At 48.5% G+C, this 24,311-nt stretch overlaps 1 protein-coding gene across 1 annotated transcript in view; it reads right to left on the reverse strand.

Annotated features, from left to right (window-relative positions):
- The window catches only part of TMA16 (translation machinery associated 16 homolog), a 130,061-nt gene that overhangs the window by 38,152 nt on the left and 67,598 nt on the right, over positions 1 to 24,311 (reverse strand). The gene's annotated exons all lie outside the window — the stretch shown is intronic.

Below are 24,311 nucleotides of genomic sequence, written 5' to 3' on the forward strand. Positions count from 1 at the left end.
ATAGTCTAAGTTGGGGAAGTGAAGTGAGAAAAATCTAACCAAAAAGTAAATTTATCGAATAAAATAAATAAAAATTGCGATGAGCAGATGTAGTCACTCCTTTTGCTATGAAGTCCAACTGTGTGTAATTAAGTGTCACCAGGTATGTCAATATATATACACACACACCTTTTCTGAAAGGCCACAGAGGCTGCAACACCATTAAAGGGAATCTGTCACCAGGTTTCTGCTAATTCATCTGAGAGCATCATAATATAGGCAAAGAGATCCTGAAACTAATCATGTTTAACTTAAATTACAGGGTGCAGCCATTCTGACTTTATCTCAGAATTGAGTTTAGCAGAGCTGGGAGCTGTCCCTGCCCACACCAGGCTCTCAATAGAATACTTTCACAAGTCACTGAAGAAAAAACAAAAAACAAAAAAGCCAGCTCAACTCAAAAATGGCATGTACTATAAGATGTGCTCTGCACTTTTGCATTATAGTGCAGTTGGAATAATTTGTGAATTGACACTTTTAATTGTTTGCATGCAATTCTCAAGCAGTACTGGCTCCCCCCTTTCTGTTTATTGGTCCAGTGGCTGACCCTCACTATGCTGTGCATGCCTGGTTTGGTTTGGAAATTCCTTCTGTTTCTATCAAAATTAAACATTGGTGACTGTTCACACTCAATCACCTCACCCTTTTCCACAGGCTTTGTTAATTAAGCACCATTCTCTTTAGCCTGTTCCTCCTTTATTCGTGGACCCTGGTCTGGCACTGTGAGGGTCAGTTCTGACATCGTCCTGGTGTGTGGGGCGTTTGCTGCACATGCTGGGACCTGGATTGCTTTTATTCGCGGTTGTCTTTCCTTGTAAACATGGAAGCGGTTTCTGAAATGTTACAGGTATATGTGTTGCTTTAATATGGTTCTGATTTTAATGAATTTACGAGGCCGCATGGCACAAGGGAAATATTAATCGAGATTTACCGTGAAGTGGCAGGGGTGGCTCAAAAAAATTGATCAATTATTTGCTAAAAATCTCATTTTGCATTATAGCACAGTTGGAATAATGTGTGAATTTTCACTTTTGTTAGCATGCCATTCTCAAGCAGTGCTGGCTCCCCCCTTTTCTTTCGCAAGTCATTGTATAACATCACAGCATGCACTACACTCAAAAATATCCATATTAGCTATTTTGCTGAAACAAGTCTAAATTTAAATAATTGAGTACACCACCTGACAAAAGGCCCATAATGAAACGGTTCCCATAATGGGTAAGAGTCCAAAACCATTTTTTTCCAATAAGGGTCGTAGGTTCACCAGGAACAGGAGGCAGTTGGAACATACCGTGGTGATTTCAGCCGGAAATTATTTTTTCTTCTGCCAATGAGTCCGCTCTAAAATGGCCACTCATAGAAGAGTTAACTAATGTATTTATCTCACACTCTTCTCTCCATCCCTCTAGTCTACAATCAATTTACAGAAGCACAAAAAGGTCAAATTGCATCTTGTCCTATTTTCAGCCTCTGTAACCACGTTTATTACATGAAATGTCATGTCCAATTCTGCATAGAGCGCAGGAAGACTTGTGCCATTTGCTTGTTTGTTTCTAGAAGAATACAGCCTTCTATAAAAGACTACTTTCCCTGACAGATATACCTGAAGGATCCCTACACATGGCCCCTTGAGATCTTATTACATACCGGCAGGTACTCTGTATGCCTCTGTATTATACCTCTGTAAAGCAATGTATTCTTCCCTAGAAGCAAGGTCTCTTGATGAGGCCATCTCCGTAGCACAGTATGCAATGTTGCATAGCACTACACTTTTTAATGCATATTCATACATAAAAACCTGGTCCATAGTTGCCATTAATTTTAACATTACTGAAGGGAGATAAAAGAAATCATAAGATTACAATGAATATATATAATATATGAATATGTTGGGTCATGCCAGGTTAAAGCTCCTATTCTACAATGCCTGAATAAAAGCTTATGTATGAGAATGTTTAACCTGGCATAATACCGTACATGAACAGGAAACTAAGAAAATCAATATAAAATAATTGTTATTAACAATGTCTTAAAATTAGGTAAAAACTATTACAGGTAGTGGCTCATGCTATAGGAATAACAGCGCATCTTGCAATATTAAACACTTTTCCTCCCGCGGCTGAATTTAGACATCCATGAAACATGGTCTATATAGGGACTGTGAGATGGGAAACAGTCATGGGTCTCTGACCCAACCCAACTGCCTCCTAGGCATACATGAGGCTGTTAAGATGGAGTGACCAACAGCTAGTGTATATGTAACATGGGCCGGGGCGAACGCTGTGGCCGTGGGTCACAGAGTCCTCTGCGCCCTGCCACGCTACAAGAAAATGGAGGTCCCGGCTGGATGTGTGTGCTGCTGCTATCTTGGGAATACACCTCTGCAGACTGCAGACCCCCGCTTGGAATAGAGATGAATGAAGGAGACTTAAGTTAAAAAATAAGCTTTTCTTTAGTAAACAACTTCATGAGAAGTATATACAACAAGTAGAGGACACAACACTTCAAGAATACTTCATCTGCACAATCCAACGACAGGAACTTTACATGTGGTGATACATTACTTCGAGTACATGTTAAGTCAGCAAAGCAAATCACTGTGGGGATCTCCTTCACCACCTGTGAGGAACATACGGGTTTAGGTGTGTCACAGCTAGTCCCAACTCACAGTTGATTTGTGAAGACCTCTGAAGTACGTCAGTGCGACTACTCACTGCTACTAGGCCACACTCTCCTTGCTGTGCCACTGCAAGTCTCTGTAGGAGAATAGGTATCCCAGGTTGGACATCATTTGTCTATCACCCTGAGGTCTGGCTACACTTCCATTCCTTATCTAGTATAGATGATGTGTGCTGTAGATCACCATTACCTGAGATAAGAGATCCATCTGTAATCGTTGCTTTGGGCTCCTTGCCTACAATGAGGAATCCTTCCTTCTACTAAGTTGGCTTCTACCTGTGATCCGAAACCCGCCTGCCACCTAGTCCTTTTTCACTTCAGAACAACATGCTATCCAATATGATCTTTCCCTCTTTGGCACACAACACTCGTTCTGCAGGTCTGCATACCATAGATAGGACCATAGGTTCGTTCACTTCGCAATACTTCTCCTAAATAACCAACAAGCAGGAAGCTGCTCCTTTGTGCCCACATGACTCTTCCCATTCTAGGCTGGCCCAACAGTTATCCCTCTCTGCAGCTGACCAACTGTTAAAGAACACCAACCAGATAAAAACAACAACATATAAAACTGAGCAATGCATTTTATCACCATAACAAATTCAAGAGTGTAGGCAGCTCTTCCACTCCTTTACATGTACATGATGGTCTTCATAAGAAAGTCTAAATTCATCCCTTGGCCATTTTCTTAGTTGCTTTGCCATTATTCTATGGCAACATTTTGGAGTACATTGGTAGTTTATAAGCTGCTCCTGTTCTAAATATTGGAAACAATTGTAAGGAAAAAATTCTAGAACCATGTGTTAAGAAAAATAAAAATATTTATTTAAATTGAGCAATGGTGTGCAGTGGACAGACATAAGTGAAGAACAGGGGGCACACCCAAACACTTGTAACACATGAATGATGAAGAATATTGGCATGGGAGACTAATGGTATACATATAAGGTTGATTATAGGCAATAGACGACAGCTAGCAAACTGTATACACAACACTACATAAAAGTAAAAGGTTGCTAATCATATATACAGGATTTAATGCATATAACAGGTGCATATCAAGTGGATCATTGCCAGACCAAATAGCATGAGTGTGAATACCTGCAGCAAAACAGTGAAATACTAATTACAATAGTATTTTGGAATACTTATGCAGCATTAAGAACTCCCTAGATTGGTGGTGCCCACCCCCTGACAAAGGCACAGTCGAAACGTGTGTCAAAAGCATCGCCGAAGCACGCGACCAACCCAGGGAGTTCCTGCTGTCGAACAGGTATTTTACCCATACTACTGCAATCAGTATTCTTGCTGCGGGTATTCATGCCTATACTATTTGGCCTTGCAATTATGCACTTGGTATACACCCATTATATGCATGTGCCATTATGTCACGTATATATGATTAGAAACCTTTATTTTTAGGCAGTGTTGTGTATACAATTTGTTAGTTGTCATCTAATGTCTATGATTGATTTTATATGTGTACAATTGGTCTCCCTGTCAATATACCAATATTCTTCATTATATTTCATGTGAGGTGGGGTGTCTTTTGTCTTCCTCTCTTTTGGCTGTCCACTGCACACCATTTCTAGATTTAAATACAGCTTTTTGTTATTTTTCTTAACACTTGGCTCTAGAATAATTGACTGTATGACCGGTTTTTATTACAATTGAATCCTGTGCTTCGTTACTGATTAACCTATGTTATATCCTAGCCCGATATATATATATGCGCTTGTACAGCAATTATCTACACATACCACCTATAATCATCAGAGTGAATATACATAGGGACATATATATATATATATATATATATATATATATATGTCCCTATGTATATTCACTCTGATGATTATAGGTGGTATGTGTAGATAATTGCTGTACAAGCGCATATATATATATATATCGGGCTAGGATATAACATATATATATGCTACCCACCCTTTTGTTTGTCCTCTTTCCTGTTCTACATATTCTCTAATAAGTTTCAGGGTGTGTAGAACATATAGCTAATCTGATAAAAGGTTTGTGCAATAGTATAATAGCTTCAAAATGAGCCAACATTCTGGTGCAATTTGTTTTTTTTTATGATGTGAACACTATCCAATACCAAACCAGATAAGAGATGTAGACAATTCCCCTTGTGAAGGAACTCTGCTGGGTTGATATCAAATCTACAATATTCCGGAAACAACTGAAATGATTATTACTTACATTTAGAATCACAAGATAGTATCAAACAGTTTCCTGTATATGGCTTCACACCTACATTTACTATAAATAAAAAACCTAACACCTTAGATAAGATATAAAAGCAAATTACATTGTCTTCTCTCCACAAAATGTAAATAGATAGGAGAAATACTAGAAGATAAAAGTCTGATTACATGGTATGGGTGTAAAACGGCATAAAATGCTGATCCAGAGAAGGCAACACAAGAAACTTGGTTAATACTCGTACATGCAAATTTTGCCCTATGTAAAGGCCCCTTTACACACTGCAACATCGCTAATGACATCGCTGTAACGTCACCGGTTTTGTCACGTAATAGTGACCTCCCCAGAGACATTGCAGTGTGTGACACGCATCAGCGACCTGGCCCCCGCTGTGAGGTCGCTGATCGTTACAAATCTTTCAGGACCATTTTTTGGTCCATTGTTTCCCGCTGCGCAGCATGTATCGGTGTGTTTGACACCGTTACAACGACTTTGTTAGCGACTTCCCTTTCAAATAGCTGCTTTGCCACGTCCCCAATGACCAGCGAGGTCGTTCTGCAGGTCCGTATCGCTGTTGCGTCGTTGGCCAGGTCTGCCTGTTTGACAGCGCACCAGCGACTCACCAGAGACTTTGTAGCGATCCCGGCCAGGTTGGGATCGCTGGTGGGTTCGCTAGAAAGTCTCAGTGTGTAAAGGGGCCTTAAAAGGGAATCATTTTGAACTGCAAGTATGATAGGACACTCGTACTATGCCAGCATTGATGGAGAACAAGAGGTGGCAAATCCATTAAGAGATGTATGCCACATAATTCATTTGTTGCTTCTTCTGAGTGGTGTGCACCGTACAAGAAATGCTACTTGAATCAGAGACTGGCGTAGCATCTCTAGATTAAAAACGCTGCCACTTTCATCAATCAGATGCCCTGTTCAGGCTCCTCTCCAGCTCTGTCTATTTCGGTGGATCTGATCCAAAGTGACAAAAATGGCAAAAACACAAAATGTGTGTGCAATCCCATGTTGCGCAAATATTTTGAGAATTTGCAAAGCTTTTACACCACTAATGTGGCATAAAACCTTTGATGAATCGGCCCCTACAAACACTGAAATGTAATCAAATATGTTAATTAGGGTGCTCAATGCACTCAAGGTATAGCCAAGATATTCAGAGCACTGTACTGCACGCCCTGCCTCACTTACTGCTGAGCGACAGCACTGACTTGCCCGGAGAGAGAACAGCCTGCAGAGAAAGCCTAGGCAAACCAGCTCTGTCAATCCCCAGTAATGGAGGTGGGGGTAAGCAAAACCAGTAATAGAAACAGTGCTCCGAGCCTCCTGGCCACACCCAGGGTGCACCAAAGACCTAATTAGCAATTGTTTTGTTAAAGGGAACCTCTCAGGTAATTTATGTGTTGTAACCTAGAAGCAGGGTGATGTGTGGCCTAGTAACCCCTTCCTACCCATCTCTGTGTTGTAATAGTGTGTAATGTGAATGTATAAAAATGTTTTATTACTTACATGTTCCCTATGTAAATGAGCAGGGGCTCTAGACCCCTGGGCGTCGCATCGCCCTGTGGGTGTTAGCATATTTTCCGTGGTATCACTCCCCTGTGGGCGTGATACCATGGATTTACATCAGCGACGTCACCGTCACCTCCTTGAGATCCCACACGTGCGTACTTGCCATTCCCGGGTGCTTGCTTCTGGCCTTTAGATGCGCTCTATGCATGCTCAGAAGACTCCTGCAGATCTGGTCATGTGCAGAGTGTGTCTGAAGATGAGAAGCAAGCATCCGGATAACAAGGCTGTGGGAATGGTAAGTGCGCACGCGCGGGATCTCAAGGAGCCATGGGTACGTCGCTCATGTAAATCCATGGTATCACACCAACAGGGGCGTGGTACCATCGAAAGCATGCAAACGCCCACAGGGCGATGCAATGCCCATGGGGCTAAACCCCTGCTCATTTATATAGGTTACACGTTAAGTAATTAAACATATTTTTATACATTCACATTACACACTATCACAACACAGGGATGGGTAGGAAGGGGTTACTAGGCCACACATCACACTGCTACTAGGTTAGAAAACATAAATTATCTGACCGGTTCTCTTTAAACTTTAGCTTCTGCAGAACGTAGGCCGCGATTAAGACACTAAATGTACTATTTATCTAAGAGCTATATACCCTAGAAGGCTATGTGCCCAGTTTACACTGCATGTTTGGGCTGACAGACTCTCTTTTAAAGGGCCAAAGACCAAAAGAATAAATGTAAAGGGTATACTCACAATTATTGACCATAGAAAAAAAAAAAAAAAAAAAACCCTTTAAAAATACATTTTATTATTTCATGTTAAAACAATCCCTAGACATACACACATAAACAGGACCGACAATCCCAAGTCTGCCAACATCCAATGGAACCCCTCTGTAAACTTAACAGAAAGGAGCAGGCAGATGAATGGGGTAGTCAAATTGTCCCCTAATGAACAATCAATTCATGCTGTATCATGATAAATCCAGTATCGTGAAGGAGTACCAGATAAATGATAGTGGTGCAACCAGGGTAAGGCCCAAATTCCCTTCAAGGCCCTACCTATCCGCGGAGGTTGGCACCCTAGACCTGGACGCAATGGCGCCCCCGCTCACCGATGACTCACCCTTCTTTCCCTCTACTGATCTCATGTGCAGCTATTCTGGGAGGAGGAGGGAGTGTGGGGAGGTTGCACCAACAGGCTAATCAATAATGAGGACTCAAACACACATATCAATGATACAGTAGATTTTTCATATTTAAATAGTGTTAAAGTGGACCAGATCAAAAAGGAGGATCACTTTCAACATCGAAATACCATTTCAGATCCTGAGTGCTAAAAAAATTCACCTAGCATCAATCCAGTAATTGTCCAACAGGCCTCCAGTTGGACAATAGTGAAACACATTAATGCCTATTCAGTATACTGTATACAGCCTCTGTGTAGCATAACTAGAGCATACAATAGATGCAATCCCTCAGCCAACAATCAATGCAATTGGAGGCAAAAGCTCTTAAGGGGTCACAAAAATGTCATTTGATCCCAGAGCAGTCCTCTCTAAAAGCTGTTAGGGACCATCCACCAGGTTATATCATAAGTAGGCACTTCACAGAAGGCAATTAACAAACTTTCATAGAAGGCACATTACTATTGTGTATTTCACAAAAATGCAGTGGGGCACAGCCAGAATCAATCAGGTCCAAGTAACCATATAACAAGTAAATCTGATGTGAACATAGTACTTATCTCATCCTTGAAGCACTATGAATGGTGAAGATACACCTGGGTCCAAGTTGACACCTGAAAGAACTTTCCCAACGCGTTTCCCCCCGATCACGAGTCACATCGGGGTTCATCAGGGGCACCCTATTAGGGTAAGTAGCACTGGCTGCAGTCAGCCACGTGTGCACCTCGGTATCCGTCACCGTCGTTCCAGGAGGTGTACAGGGCGTCAGTGTTTAAAAATGGCGCCAGACGCCACCCACCAGCAGTGATCCCGGATGTGAGGTTCCGCCCCCACCGTCATGAGTAATGACGTAGGTGAGGGAAGCCCAAAGGAGCGTTGCCCATATAAGGTATAAACAAAAAGAGGCAGAACGATGCCGACGTCAACTTGGACCCAGGTGTATCTTCACCATTCATAGTGCTTCAAGGATGAGATAAGTACTATGTTCACATCAGATTTACTTGTTATATGGTTACTTGGACCTGATTGATTCTGGCTGTGCCCCACTGCATTTTTGTGAAATACACAATAGTAATGTGCCTTCTATGAAAGTTTGTTAATTGCCTTCTGTGAAGTGCCTACTTATGATATAACCTGGTGGATGGTCCCTAACAGCTTTTAGAGAGGACTGCTCTGGGATCAAATGACATTTTTGTGACCCCTTAAGAGCTTTTGCCTCCAATTGCATTGATTGTTGGCTGAGGGATTGCATCTATTGTATGCTCTAGTTATGCTACACAGAGGCTGTATACAGTATACTGAATAGGCATTAATGTGTTTCACTATTGTCCAACTGGAGGCCTGTTGGACAATTACTGGATTGATGCTAGGTGAATTTTTTTAGCACTCAGGATCTGAAATGGTATTTCGATGTTGAAAGTGATCCTCCTTTTTGATCTGGTCCACTTTAACACTATTTAAATATGAAAAGAAGGGAATTTTGTTACTTACCGTAAATTCCTTTTCTTCTAGCTCTTATTGGGAGACCCAGACGATTGGGTATAGCTACTGCCCTCCGGAGGCCACACAAAGCACTACACTAAAAAGTGCAAGGCCCCTCCCCTTCTGGCTATACCCCCCCGTGTTATCACGGGTACTCCAGTTTTAGTGCCAAAGCAAGAAGGAGGAAGCCAATAACTGGTTTAAACAAATTAACTCCGAGAAACATCGGAGAACCGAAAAAACCGTTCAACATGAACAACATGTGTACCCGCAAACCACAAAAAAATCCCGAAGGACAACAGGGCGGGTGCTGGGTCTCCCAATAAGAGCTAGAAGAAAAGGAATTTACGGTAAGTAACAAAATTCCCTTCTTCTTCAGCGCTCTATTGGGAGACCCAGACGATTGGGACGTCCAAAAGCTGTCCCTGGGTGGGTAAAGAAATACCTCATGTTAGAGCTGCAAAAAAACAGCCCTCCCCTACGGGGATGTCACTGCCGCCTGCAGGACTCTTCTACCTAAGCTGGCATCCGCCGAAGCATAGGTATGCACCTGATAATGCTTGGTGAAAGTGTGCAGACTGGACCAGGTTGCTGCCTGGCACACCTGTTGAGCCGAAGCCTGGTGTCGTAATGCCCAGGACGCACCCACGGCTCTGGTTGAGTGGGCTTTTAGCCCTGAAGGAACCGGAAGCCCCGCAGAGCGGTAGGCCTCTAGAATTGGTTCTTTGATCCATCGAGCCAGGGTGGCTTTAGAAGCCTGCAATCCCTTGCGCGGACCAGCGACAAGGACAAAAAGAGCATCGGAACGGCGCATGGGCGCCGTTCGGGAAATGTAGATTCTGAGTGCTCTCACCAGATCTAGCAAACGTAAGTCCTTTTCATACCGGTGAACCGGATGAGGGTAAAAGGAAGGCAAGGATATATCCTGATTAAGATGAAACGAGGATACGACCTTAGGGAGAAACTCCGGAATGGGGCGCAGCACTACCTTGTCCTGGTGGAACACCAGGAAAGGAGCCTTGGATGACAAAGCTGCCAGCTCAGACACTCGCCGAAGCGATGTGATCGCGACAAGAAACGCCACTTTCTGTGACAGGCGAGAAAAGGAAACGTCCTTTAGAGGCTCGAAGGGCGGCTTTTGCAGAGCAACAAGTACTCTGTTCAGATCCCATGGATCTAACGGCCGCTTGTACGGGGGCACAATATGACAGACCCCCTGTAGGAACGTGCGCACCTTAGGAAGACGTGCTAGACGCTTCTGAAAAAACACCGACAGTGCCGAGACTTGCCCTTTAAGGGAGCTGAGCGACAAGCCCTTTTCCAACCCCGATTGCAGGAAGGAAAGAAAGGTGGGCAATGCAAATGGCCAAGGGGATACTCTCTGTGCAGAGCACCAAGATAAGAAAATCTTCCACGTTCTGTGGTAGATCTTAGCAGACGTTGACTTCCTAGCTTGTCTCATTGTGGCTACGACTCCTTGAGATAATCCTGCAGACGCTAGGATCCAGGACTCAATGGCCACACAGTCAGGTTCAGGGCCGCAGAATTCTGATGGAAAAACGGCCCTTGGGACAGTAAGTCTGGTCGGTCTGGCAGTGACCACGGTCGACCGACCGTGAGATGCCACAGATCCGGGTACCACGATCTCCTCGGCCAGTCTGGGGCGACGAGTATGACGCGGCTGCAATCGGATCTGATCTTGCGTAACACTCTGGGCAAGAGTGCCAGAGGTGGAAAGACGTATGGGAGCCGGAACTGCGACCAATCTTGAACCAATGCGTCTGCCGCCAGAGCTCTTTGATCGCGCGACCTCGCCATGAATGCCGGAACCTTGTTGTTGTGCCGGGACGCCATTAGGTCGACGTCCGGCACTCCCCATCGGCGACAGATTTCCTGAAACACGTCCGGGTGAAGGGACCATTCCCCTGCGTCCATGCCCTGGCGACTGAGGAAGTCTGCTTCCCAGTTTTCTACGCCGGGGATGTAAACTGCGGATATGGTGGAGGCCGTGGCTTCCACCCACATCAGAATCCGCCGGACTTCCTGGAAGGCTTGCCGACTGCGTGTCCCCCCTTGGTGGTTGATGTATGCCACCGCTGTGGAGTTGTCCGACTGAATTCGGATCTGCCTTCCTTCCAGCCACTGCTGGAAGGCTAGTAGGGCAAGATACACTGCTCTGATTTCCAGAACATTGATCTGAAGGGTGGACTCCTGCGGAGTCCACGTCCCCTGAGCCCTGTGGTGGAGAAACACTGCTCCCCACCCTGACAGACTCGCATCTGTCGTGACCACTGCCCAGGATGGGGGCAGGAAGGATCTTCCCTGAGACAATGAGGTGGGAAGGAGCCACCATTGTAGAGAGTCCTTGGCCGTCTGGGAAAGAGAGACTTTCCTGTCCAGGGACGTTGACTTCCCGTCCCATTGGCGGAGAATGTCCCATTGAAGTGGGCGCAGATGAAACTGCGCAAAGGGAACTGCTTCCATGGCTGCCACCATCTTCCCGAGGAAGTGCATGAGGTGCCGTAAGGGGTGCGACTGGCCCTGAAGGAGGGATTGCACCCCTGTCTGTAGTGACCGCTGCTTGTTCAGCGGAAGCTTCACTCTCGCTGCTCGAGTATGGAACTCCATGCCAAGATACGTTAGTGACTGTGTCGGAGACAGATTCGACTTTGGAAAGTTGATGATCCATCCGAACGTCTGTAGAGTCTCCAGTGTAGCATGTAGACTGAGTTGGCATGCCTCTTGAGAGGGTGCCTTGACAAGTAGATCGTCTAGGTAAGGGATCACCGAGTGTCCCTGAGAGTGCAAGACCGCTACCACTGCCGCCATGACCTTGGTGAAAACCCGTGGGGCTGTCGCCAGACCGAATGGCAGAGCTACGAACTGAAGATGTTCGTTTCCTATCACAAAACGTAGAAAACGTTGATGTTCTGTAGCAATTGGCACGTGGAGATAAGCATCCTTGATGTCTATTGAGGCAAGGAAGTCTCCTTGAGACATTGAGGCCACGACAGAGCGGAGGGTTTCCATCCGGAACCGCCTGGCGTGCACATGTTTGTTGAGCAGCTTTAGATCCAGAACAGGACGGAACGAGCCGTCCTTTTTTGGAACCACAAAGAGATTGGAGTAAAACCCTCTCCCTTGTTCCTGAGGCGGTACAGGAACCACTACTCCTTCCGCTCTTAGGGAGTCCACCGCCTGCAGCAGGGCATCTGCTCGGTCTGGATGTGGGGAGGTTCTGAAGAACCGAGCTGGAGGACGAGAACTGAACTCGATTCTGTACCCGCGAGACAAAATGTCTGTCACCCACCGGTCTTTGACCTGTGACATCCAAATGTCGGAAAAGCGGGAGAGCCTGCCCCCGACCGGAGATGCGGAGGGGGGGAGCTGGAAGTCATGAGGTAGCCGCTTTGGAAGCGGTTCCTCCATTTGCTTTCTTGGGGCGCGCGTGAGCCCGCCAGGAATCTGAGCTTCTTTGCGTCCTCTGAGTCCCTTTGGACGAGGAGAATTGTGTCTTGCCCGAACCTCGAAAGGACTGAAACCTCTGCTGCCATTTTTTCTGCTGAGGTTTGCTTGATCTGGGCTGGGGCAAAGAAGAGTCTTTACCCTTGGACTGTTTAATGATGTCAGCCAATGGCTCGCCAAACAGTCTATCTCTAGATAAAGGCAGGCTGGTTAAACATTTTTTGGAACCAGCATCTGCTTTCCAGTCCTTTAACCACAAGGCTCTGCGCAAAACTACCGAATTGGCGGACGCCATTGAGGTGCGGCTGGTAGATTCTAGGACCGCATTGATAGCGTAAGACGCAAACGCGGACATCTGCGAGGTAAGGGACGCCACTTGCGGCACCGCTGGATGTAAGATAGCATCCACTTTTGCTAACCCTGCTGAAATAGCTTGGAGTGCCCATACGGCTGCGAATGCTGGAGCAAACGACGCGCCGATAGCTTCATAGACAGATTTTAACCAGAGGTCCATCTGTCTGTCATTGGCATCCTTAAGTGAAGCGCCATCCTCCACTGCAACTATGGATCTAGCTGCAAGTTTGGAAATCGGGGGGTCAACTTTAGGACACTGGGTCCAGCGCTTGACCACATCAGGGGGGAAAGGAAAACGTGTATCCTTAGAACGTTTAGAGAAACGCCTTTCTGGATGAGCGTCGTGTTTCTGGATTGACTCTCTGAAATCAGAGTGATCCAAGAAAGCACTTAATTTACGCTTGGGATAGAGAAAACGAAACTTCTCCTGCTCTGCAGCTGCCTCCTCTGCAGAAGGGGCTGGGGGAGAAATATCCAACAGTCTATTGATGGCTGAGATAAGCTCGTTTACCATGGCGTCCCCATCCGGGGTATCCAGATTGAGAGGGGTTCCAGGATAAGACTCCTGATCACTCTCATCAGACGCATCACAGAGCGACTGATTGCGCTGAGACCCTGAGCAGTGTGATGACGTTGAGGGTCTTTCCCAGCGAGCCCGCTTAGGGTGGCTGGGGCTATCATCTGAGTCATAATACTCAGCCTGTGAAGCCGGGGACCCCCTTGCAGTCTGGATTAAATCCAACTGAGGGGGATTAGAGGACAGAGACCTCGCCGTGTCCATAGACTGAGCCCCAGGCATGGATTGCAAAGTTTCAAGGATTTTTGCCATAGTCACAGACATATTATCAGCAAAAACTGCAAAGTCTGTCCCTGACACCGGGGCAGGACTTACAGGCGTCTCAGCCTGGGTCACTATCTCTCCTGACTCCGGCTGGCGAAGCAGCACCGGATCTGAGCATTGCACACAATGGGGGTCCTTGGAGCCTGCTGGTAGAGCAGCCCCACATGCAGCACACGCAGTGTACACAGCCCTAGCCTTGGCAGCCTTGCGTTTTGTGGATGACATGTTGCTGCCTCCTCAGAGCGATCTGGGTATACAGCCAGGAAGCGACCTCACAGTGCAAGCAATAAGGAAATATATATATGTCCAGTGACACAGTACACTAATACACACTGAGGCACTAGAGGGGCCAGCTGAAAAGCCGCTTACCGCCCGCTTAAGAGCGGGTGTGTGATCTCCAAAGCCCCCTAGTCCAGGTCTCCCAGAGCCTTGCGTCCTTCCTCCAGCCAGACATGCATGTAATGGCTGCCGGCGTCCTGAGAGAGGAGGGGGGGCGGGCCCTGGGCGTTCCTGACTAAGAGCGGGAAGCCTGCTTCCCTCTGTGCCTAGTGAGAGGGCTGGAGCATGTAAATCAGGCTCCAGCCCTCGTCGCTGCCGTGAAACAGCGTCTCTCCCCTACCCTGATTGACAGGGTGGGGGCGGGAACGAATCGGAGCTGCCGGCGTCCTAGGCCGCAAAAGCCGGGGACTAGATTTATAAACGCCACCGCCGTAAAAGCGCGGTCGGCGTGTCCCCGGCGAACTAAAAGTCACAGCAGCGCCGCCGGTCCAGCGGGGGTCGGCGCTGCGTTCCCACAACACAGAAAAAAGTCCCCCAGTTAAACTGTAGGAACACTAGCTCTAGCGTTACGGTCCCCGGCGCACTACAACACCCAGCCAGCCCGGAGTGTGTCTGTGCCTGCCGGGGACACAGAGTACCTGTATGATGCAGGGCCTTGTCCCTGATGGTACTCCTGCTCGGCATCCACCAGGTGCTATGGGTCTGTGGATGGAGCCCGGCGTCAGAGCTTTGAGGCCGGCAGGATCCCACTTCCACAGAGCCCTACAAGGGGATGTGGAAGGAAATGAAGGGAATTTTGTTACTTACCGTAAATTCCTTTTCTTCTAGCTCTTATTGGGAGACCCAGACGATTGGGGTATAGCTACTGCCCTCTGGAGGCCACACAAAGCACTACATTAAAAGTGCAAGGCCCCTCCCCCTCTGGCTATACCCCCCCCGTGGTATCACGGGTTCTCCAGTTTTAGTGCCAAAGCAAGAAGGAGGAAGCCAATAACTGGTTTAAACAAATTAACTCTGAATAACATCGGAGAACTGAAAAACCGTTCAACATGAACAACATGTGTACCCGCAAACAACAAAAAAACATCCCGAAGGACAACAGGGCGGGTGCTGGGTCTCCCAATAAGAGCTAGAAGAAAAGGAATTTACGGTAAGTAACAAAATTCCCTTCTTCTTCAGCGCTCTATTGGGAGACCCAGACGATTGGGACGTCCAAAAGCTGTCCCTGGGTGGGTAAAGAAATACCTCATGTTAGAGCTGCAAAACAGCCCTCCCCTACGGGGGTGTCACTGCCGCCTGCAGGACTCTTCTACCTAAGCTGGCATCCGCCGAAGCATAGGTATGCACCTGATAATGCTTGGTGAAAGTGTGCAGACTGGACCAGGTAGCTGCCTGGCACACCTGTTGAGCCGAAGCCTGGTGACGTAATGCCCAGGACGCACCCACGGCTCTGGTTGAGTGGGCTTTTAGCCCTGAAGGAACCGGAAGCCCCGCAGAACGGTAGGCCTCTAGAATTGGTTCTTTGATCCATCGAGCCAGGGTGGCTTTAGAAGCCTGCAACCCCTTGCGCGGACCAGCGACAAGGACGAAAAGTGCATCGGCACGGCGTATGGGCGCCGTGCGGGAAATGTAGATTCTGAGTGCTCTCACCAGATCTAGCAAACGTAAGTCCTTTTCATACCGGTGAACCGGATGAGGGCAAAAAGAAGGCAAGGAAATATCCTGATTAAGATGAAAAGAGGATACGACCTTAGGAAGAAACTCCGGAATGGGGCGCAGCACAACCTTGTCCTGGTGGAACACCAGGAAGGGAGCCTTGGATGACAGAGCTGCCAGCTCAGACACTCGCCGAAGCGATGTGATCGCAACAAGAAACGCCACTTTCTGCGACAGCCGAGAAAAGGAAACTTCCTTCAGAGGCTCGAAGGGCGGCTTCTGGAGAGCAACTAGTACCCTGTTCAGATCCCATGGATCTAACGGTCGCTTGTACGGGGGCACAATATGACAGACCCCCTGCAGGAACGTGCGCACCTTAGGAAGACGTGCTAGACGCTTCTGAAAAAATATGGATAGTGCCGAAACTTGCCCTTTAAGGGAGCTGAGCGACAAGCCCTTTTCTAACCCCGATTGCAGGAAGGAAAGAAACTTGGGTAATGCAAATGGCCAGGGAGACACTCCCTGGGCCGAGCACCAGGATAAGAAAATCTTCCACGTTCTGTGGTAGATCTTAGCAGAATTCGACTTTCTAGCTTGTCTCATTGTGGCAACCACTCCTTGAGATAATCCTGCAGATGCTAGGATCCAGGACTCAATGGCCACACAGTCAGGTTCAGGGCCGCAGAATTCTGATGGAAAAACGGCCCTTGGGACAGTAAGTCTGGTCGGTCTGGCAGTGACCACGGTCGACCGATCGTGAGATGCCACAGATCCGGATACCACGACCTCCTCGGCCAGTTTGGAGCGACGAGTATGATGCGGCTGCACTCGGATCTGATCTTGCGTAGCACTCTGGGCAAGAGCGCCAGAGGCGGAAACACGTAAGGGAGCTGAAACTGCGACCAATCTTGAACCAAGGCGTCTGCCGCCAGAGCTCTTTGATCGCGCGACCTCGCCATGAATGCCGGGACCTTGTTGTTGTGCCGGGATGCCATTAGGTCGACGTCCGGCACTCCCCAGCGGCGACAGATTTCCTGAAACACGTCCGGGTGAAGGGACCATTCCCCTGCGTCCATGCCCTGGCGACTGAGGAAGTCTGCTTCCCAGTTTTCTACGCCTGGGATGTGAACCGCGGATATGGTGGATGCTCTGTCCTCCACCCACATTAGAATGCGCCGGACTTCTTGGAAGGCTTGCCGACTGCGCGTCCCTCCTTGGTGGTTGATGTATGCCACCGCTGTGGAGTTGTCCGATTGGATTCGGATCTGCTTTCCTTCCAGCCACTGCTGGAAGGCTAGTAGGGCAAGATACACTGCTCTGATTTCCAGAACATTGATCTGAAGGGTGGACTCCTGCGGAGTCCACGTCCCCTGAGCCCTGTGGTGGAGAAACACTGCTCCCCACCCCGACAGACTCGCATCTGTCGTAACTACTGCCCAGGATGGGGGCAGGAAGGATCTTCCCTGAGACAATGAGGTGGGAAGGAGCCACCATTGTAGGGAGTCCTTGGCCGTCTGGGAAAGCGAGACTTTCCTGTCCAGGGACGTTGACTTCCCGTCCCATTGGCGGAGAATGTCCCATTGAAGTGGGCGCAGATGAAACTGTGCAAAGGGAACTGCTTCCATGGCTGCCACCATCTTCCCTAGGAAATGCATGAGACGCCGCAAGGGATGCAACTGGCCCTGCAGGAGAGATTGCACCCCTGTCTGTAGTGACCGCTGCTTGTTCAGCGGCAGCTTCACTATCGCTGCTAGAGTATGAAACTCCATGCCAAGATACGTTAGTGACTGAGTCGGTGATAGGATCGACTTTGGAAAGTTGATGATCCATCCGAAAGACTGTAGAGTCTCCAGCGTAGCATTCAGGCTGTGCTGACATGCCTCCTGAGAGGGAGCTTTGACCAATAAGTCGTCTAGGTAAGGGATCACCGAGTGTCCCTGAGAGTGCAAGACTGCTACCACCGCCGCCATGACCTTGGTGAAGACCCGTGGGGCTGTCGCCAGACCAAATGGAAGAGCTACGAACTGAAAATGGTCGTCTCCTATCACAAAACGTAGAAAACGTTGATGTTCTGTAGCAATTGGCACGTGGAGATAAGCATCTTTGATGTCTATTGAGGCAAGGAAGTCTCCTCTGGACATTGAGGCAATGACAGAGCGGAGGGTTTCCATCCGGAACCTCCTGGCGTGCACATGTTTGTTGAGCCGTTTTAGGTCCAGAACAGGACGGAACGAGCCGTCCTTTTTTGGAACCACAAAGAGATTGGAGTAAAACCCTTGCCCTTGTTCCTGAGGAGGGACTGGGATCACCACTCCTTCCGCTTTTAGGGAATCCACCGCCTGCAGCAGAGCATCTGCTCGGTCTGGACGTGGGGAGGTTCTGAAGAACCGAGCTGGAGGACGAGAATTGAACTCGATTCTGTACCCGCGAGACAAAATGTCCGTCACCCACCGGTCTTTGACCTGTGACATCCAAATGCCGGAAAAGCGGGAGAGCCTGCCCCCGACCGGCGATGCGGAGGGGGGGGGCTGGAAGTCATGAGGTAGCCGCTTTGGAAGCGGTACCTCCATTTGCTTTCTTGGGGCGTGTGTGAGTCCGCCACGAATCTGAGTTTCTTTGCGTCCTCTGAGTCCCTTTGGACGAGGTAAATGGTGTCTTGCCCGAACCTCGAAAGGACTGAAACCTCTGCTGCCACTTTTTCTGCTGAGGTTTGGATGTTCTGGGTTGTGGTAAAGAGGAGTCTTTACCCTTGGACTGCTTAATGATGTCAGCCAATGGCTCGCCAAACAGTCTATCTCTAGACAAAGGCAAACTGGTTAAACATTTTTTGGAACCAGCATCTGCTTTCCAGTCCTTTAACCACAAGGCTCTGCGCAAAACTACCGAATTGGCGGACGCCATTGAGGTGCGACTGGTAGATTCTAGGACCGCATTGATAGCGTAAGACGCAAACGCCGACATCTGCGTGGTAAGGTGCGCCACTTGCGGCACTGCTGGATGCATGATAGCATCCACTTTTGCTAAGCCAGCTGAAATAGCCTGGAGTGCCCATACGGCTGCGAATGCCGGAGCAAACGACGCGCCGATAGCTTCATAGACAGATTTTAACCAAAGGTCCATCTGTCTGTCATTGGCATCTTTAAGTGAAGCGCCATCCTCCACTGCAACTATGGATCTAGCTGCAAGTTTGGAAATCGGGGGGTCTACCTTTGGACACTGTGTCCAGCGCTTGACCACCTCAGGGGGGAAAGGGAAACGCGTATCTTTAGATCGTTTAGAGAAACGCCTTTCTGGGTGAGCGTCGTGCTTCTGGATTGATTCTCTGAAGTCAGAGTGATCTAACAAAGCACTCAATTTACGCTTGGGATAAAGGAAACGAAACTTCTCCTGCTCCGCAGCCGCCTCTTCTGCTGAAGGGGCTGGGGGAGAAATATCCAACAGCCTATTGATGGCTGAGATAAGGTCGTTTACCATGGCATCCCCATCCGGGGTATCCAGGTTGAGAGGGGTTCCAGGAGTGGATTCCTGATCACTCTCATCAGACACATCACAGGGAGACTGATTGCGCTGAGACCCTGAGCAGTGTGAAGACGTCGAGGGTCTTTCCCAGCGAGCTCGCTTAGGGTGGCTGGGGCCATCATCTGAGTCATAATCCTCGGCCTGTGAAGCCGGGGACCCCCCTGTGGGCTGGATACATTCCAAGTAAGGGGGACCTGAGGACAGAGGCCTCGCCGTGCCCAGAGACTGAGCCCCATGCATAGATTGCAAGGTTTCAAGGATTTTTGCCATAGACACAGACATATTATCTGCAAAAACTGCAAAGTCCGTCCCTGTCACCGGGGCAGAACTTACAAGCGTCTCAGCCTGGGTCGCTACCTCTCCTGACTCCGGCTGGCGAAGCAGCACCGGGTCGGAGCATTGCACACAATGGGGGTCATCGGAGCCTGCTGGTAGATTAGCCCCACATGCAGCACACGCAGTATACACAGCCCTTTTTGCCTTGGCCGCCTTGCGTTTTGAGGATGACATGTTGCTGCTTCCACAGAGCGATCTGGGATATGCAGCCAGAAGCGACCTCACAGTGCAAGAAATACAATATCTATATATCTGTACACAGTACACCGATACACCGTGAGGCACTAGAGGGACCAGCACAGAAAAATCGCTTACCGCCCGCTTAAAAAAGCGGGTGTGTGGTCGCCAGATAGCCCCTAGTCCAGGTCTCCCAGAGCCTTGCGTCCTTCCTCCAGCCAGGCATGCATGTAATGGCTGCCGGCGTCTCGAGAGAGGAAGGGGGGCGGGCCCTGGGCGTTCCTGGCCAAGAGCGGGAAGCCTGCTTCCCTCTGTGCCAAGTGAGAGGGCTGGAGCATGTAAATCAGGCTCCAGCCCTCGTCGCTGCTAGCGAACAGCGTCTCTCCCCTACCCTGAATGACAGGGTGGGGGCGGGAACGAAACGGAGCTGCCGGCGTCCTAGGCCCAAAAAGCCGGGGACTAAATTTATAACCGCCGCCGCCGTAAAAGCGCGGACGGCGGATCCCCGGCGCACCACAAGTCACAGCAGCGCCGCCCGGTCCAGAGGGGGTCGGCGCTGCGTTCCCATACACAAAAAAGTCCCCCAGTAATCTGTAGGGACACCAACTCCACGTTGCGGTCCCCGGCGCACTACAACACCCAGCCAGCCCGGAGTGTGTCTGTGCCTGCCGGGGACACAGAGTACCTGTATGATGCAGGGCCTGTCCCTGATCGTACTCCTGCTCCGTCTCCATCAGGTTCTAATGGGTCTGTGGATGGAGCCCGGCGTCAGAGCTGAGAGGCCGGCAGGATCCCACTTCCACAGAGCCCTACAAGGGGATGTGGAAGGAAAACAGCATGTCAGGCTCCAGCCCTGTACCAGCAATAGGTACCTCAACCTTACAACACCATCCAGGGGTGAGAAGGGAGCATGCTGGGGACACTATATGTGTCCTCTTTTCTTCCATCCGAAACAGTCAGCAGCTACTGCTGACTAAAATCTGTGGAGCTATGCATGGAATGTCTGACCTCCTTCGCACACAAAGCTAAAACTGGAGAACCCGTGATACCACGGGGGGGGTATAGCCAGAGGGGGAGGGGCCTTGCACTTTTAATGTAGTGCTTTGTGTGGCCTCCAGAGGGCAGTAGCTATACCCCAATCGTCTGGGTCTCCCAATAGAGCGCTGAAGAAAACAGCATGTGGGGCTCCAGCCCCTGTACCAGCAATAGGTACCTCAACCTTACAACACCATCTACGGGTGAGAAGGGAGCATGCTGGGGGCCCTATATGGGCCCTCTTTTCTTCCATCCGAAATAGTCAGCAGCTACTGCTGACTAAAATCTGTGGAGCTATGCATGGAATGTCTGACCTCCTTCGCACAAAGCTTGAAAACTGGAGTACCCGTGATAACACGGGGGGGTATAGCCAGAAGGGGAGGGGCCTTGCACTTTTTAGTGTAGTGCTTTGTGTGGCCTCCGGAGGGCAGTAGCTATACCCAATCGTCTGGGTCTCCCAATAGAGCGCTGAAGAAATCTACTGTATCATTGATATGTGTGTTTGAGTCCTCATTATTGATTAGCCTGTTGGTGCAACCTCCCCACACTCCCTCCTCCTCCCAGAATAGCTGCACATGAGATCAGTAGAGGGAAAGAAGGGTGAGTCATCGGTGAGCGGGGGCGCCATTGCGTCCAGGTCTAGGGTGCCAACCTCCGCGGATAGGTAGGGCCTTGAAGGGAATTTGGGCCTTACCCTGGTTGCACCACTATCATTTATCTGGTACTCCTTCACGATACTGGATTTATCATGATACAGCATGAATTGATTGTTCATTAGGGGACAATTTGACTACCCCATTCATCTGCCTGCTCCTTTCTGTTAAGTTTACAGAGGGGTTCCATTGGATGTTGGCAGACTTGGGATTGTCGGTCCTGTTTATGTGTGTATGTCTAGGGATTGTTTTAACATGAAATAATAAAATGTATTTTTAAAGGGTTTTTTTTTTTTTCTCTTTTAAAGGGACCTGTTAGCAGAAATTTTGCAATAAACCTAAAATATTCCCCCTCTGCAGCTCCTGGGCTGCATTTTAGAAAGGTTCCTGTTGCTATTGTGCCCCCTTTGAGACTAAAATAAATAGTTTATAAAGTCTTACTTTTTGTATGCTAATCTTTTTTTATGTACACAGGGGCGGGCTTGTCTTGCGTCCGTTCTTCTCCCTCCTGCCGATTTACGCCGTCCCCCATTGCTCATTTCCATAACTGAGGATGCCGCCCAGTGCTCCCGAGGTCTCGCGTATGCCCAGTGCCGCGGGATTGAGCACTGTGCAGTGTGACCGCTGGTGAATGCGCAGGCGTGAGATTATGGGCGGCGCTGTGATTGTCATCAGCAAGTACCCGCCCATAATCTCGTGCCTGCACTTTTCACTCTGCGTCCACCGTTATGCTGCTCCGCTCCTCCCATCTATTTCCTGCTCCAGGGAAAGATGGGAAGAGGTGACGTGGGTTCATCTGGCCAGCGCTTGCGCAGAACGGTGGAGGCAGAGGGGGAAAGTGCAGGCACGAGATTATGGGCGGGTACTTGCTGATGACAATCACAGCGCTGCCCATAATCTCACGCCTGCGCAACACAGTGCTCAGTCCCGCGAGAGTGGCACGGCGCATGCACGAGACTTCAGGAGCACTGGGCGGTGTCCTCAGTTATGGAAAGGAGCGATGGGGGACGGCGTAAAGTGGCAGGAGGGAGAATAACGGACGCAAGAGACCCCGCCCCTGTGTACATAAAAAACGATTTGCATACAAAAAGGTAAGACTTTAGAAAGTCTTTATTTTGGTCTCAAAGGGGGCAAAAAAACAACAGGAACCTTTCCAGAATGCAGCACAGGAGCTGCAGAGCCATCTTTTAGGTTTACTGCAAAATTTCTGCTGACAGGTTCCCTTTAAACAACTTTTTAAATGAAGGAGTGTTTTTTGTCTTTCTGACAAATGTAGAACATTAACAGTTCATGGTTTCATTTGCAGAGCAAAAGTATTTTTCCCCTCTTACACAAGGTAAAATTGGCAACTAACAGGCTTCTTGTTTTTGCCTTCTCGGGATCTGCATTTTATTCGGTTTTTATACCACTATCTAGAATGTAATTGTATTTTTATCTTGTACTATTTCTTTTATCTCTTTATATTTTGTGGAGTCAAAAAAATGTAATCTGTAATTTGTCATCGCTTATCTCAAGTGTTAGTGTTTTTATCACAAACGTAGGTGCTTAGCCACATGCTGGAAACCGATGCTTAATGTAAGCAATAACCAACTCTGTTGTAAAATACAATTTTTGCAATTCCAGAACATTGTAGATGTTTTTCAGATTAGAACATTAAAGGAGAACCTGGAATTTATACCCCAAACCAATGGCATATATGTACAGGTGCTTTAATTACTTTCCTTGTAGAATCCGTTCTGTTGCTTTTGACCAGTGTATGTATGAGATGCCCTCTCCACCCGTTCTCACCCACCAGACAATAATAAATGGGCTGCATACACACCACCTGAGTCCGGTGGGAGCACCCTCTCCACCTCTACACTATACACTAAATTCGCTCTTGGGCTATGTGCCCACGCAGCGGAAAATGCGTGGATTTTGCCGCGGATTTCTCGCGGAAAAGCCGCGGATTTTCCAGAAATCTGCAGCACAGCTACTCCCCAGCCATTTCTATGGCGTTTGGGAAATGCTGTGCCCACACTGCGGATTTTTCCGCAGCGGAAATCGTGCGGATTTTCGTGCGGAAAAATCTGCAGCATGTCAATTATTGTTGCGGATTTCTCCGCAGGGTCCCATATACTTACCTGCCTCATAAGAGTCACTTTCTCCGTCCGGTGTCCAGGAGCGCGGTGAATCCAGGTACAGGAAGGAAGAGGTGGGTGGAGCCTGCACGAGCTCCGGTCATGTGACAGCCGGAGCTAGTTCAGGCCCGCCCACCTTCTCCTGCAGACGCTGAGAGAGTGACCCGGCTGCCGGAAAGCGAGGTGCTGCATGATGGAGGTAAGTATGAACTCCCCCGATCACTGCAGCACTTGTTCTGCATTGAGGATGCAGTGCCGAAGCCATGGTACTGTATCCTCAATGCAGAATGCCCGCACCATATCCGCACGACATTCCACAGCATGAAAACAGACAAAAGTTGTGGTGCTGTTTCCTGGGAGCTCCTGCGGAATGCCCTGCAGATATATCCGCAGGACACTGTCCCCATGGGCACATAGCCTTATAGCGCAATCATTTTTTATCTTGATGGGCTGCATAGGCAATTGCATGTCTGGAACGAGTTCTCGATGGTGAAAACAAGGACAAGAAAATTTGACTACAACCTGGGCTTGGATGTGTAATGATTTAACGCTGTAAATCTGCAGCCAATTGCGACTGCCAATAAAATGATGCCAAATATCTGTGTCTGCTGTCCAGAAGATACGGGCACACTGTGGGGAACTTGCTTTATTTGTTTCTCAAGTCCAAACCCCTGCTGTCATTATGAGGGCGAATTTCCAGGAAGCCGTCATCAACTCTCCGGCAGAACTTATATTCA

Source organism: Anomaloglossus baeobatrachus, chromosome 1, assembly GCF_048569485.1.
Source record: "Anomaloglossus baeobatrachus isolate aAnoBae1 chromosome 1, aAnoBae1.hap1, whole genome shotgun sequence".
NCBI lineage: Eukaryota > Metazoa > Chordata > Amphibia > Anura > Aromobatidae > Anomaloglossus > Anomaloglossus baeobatrachus.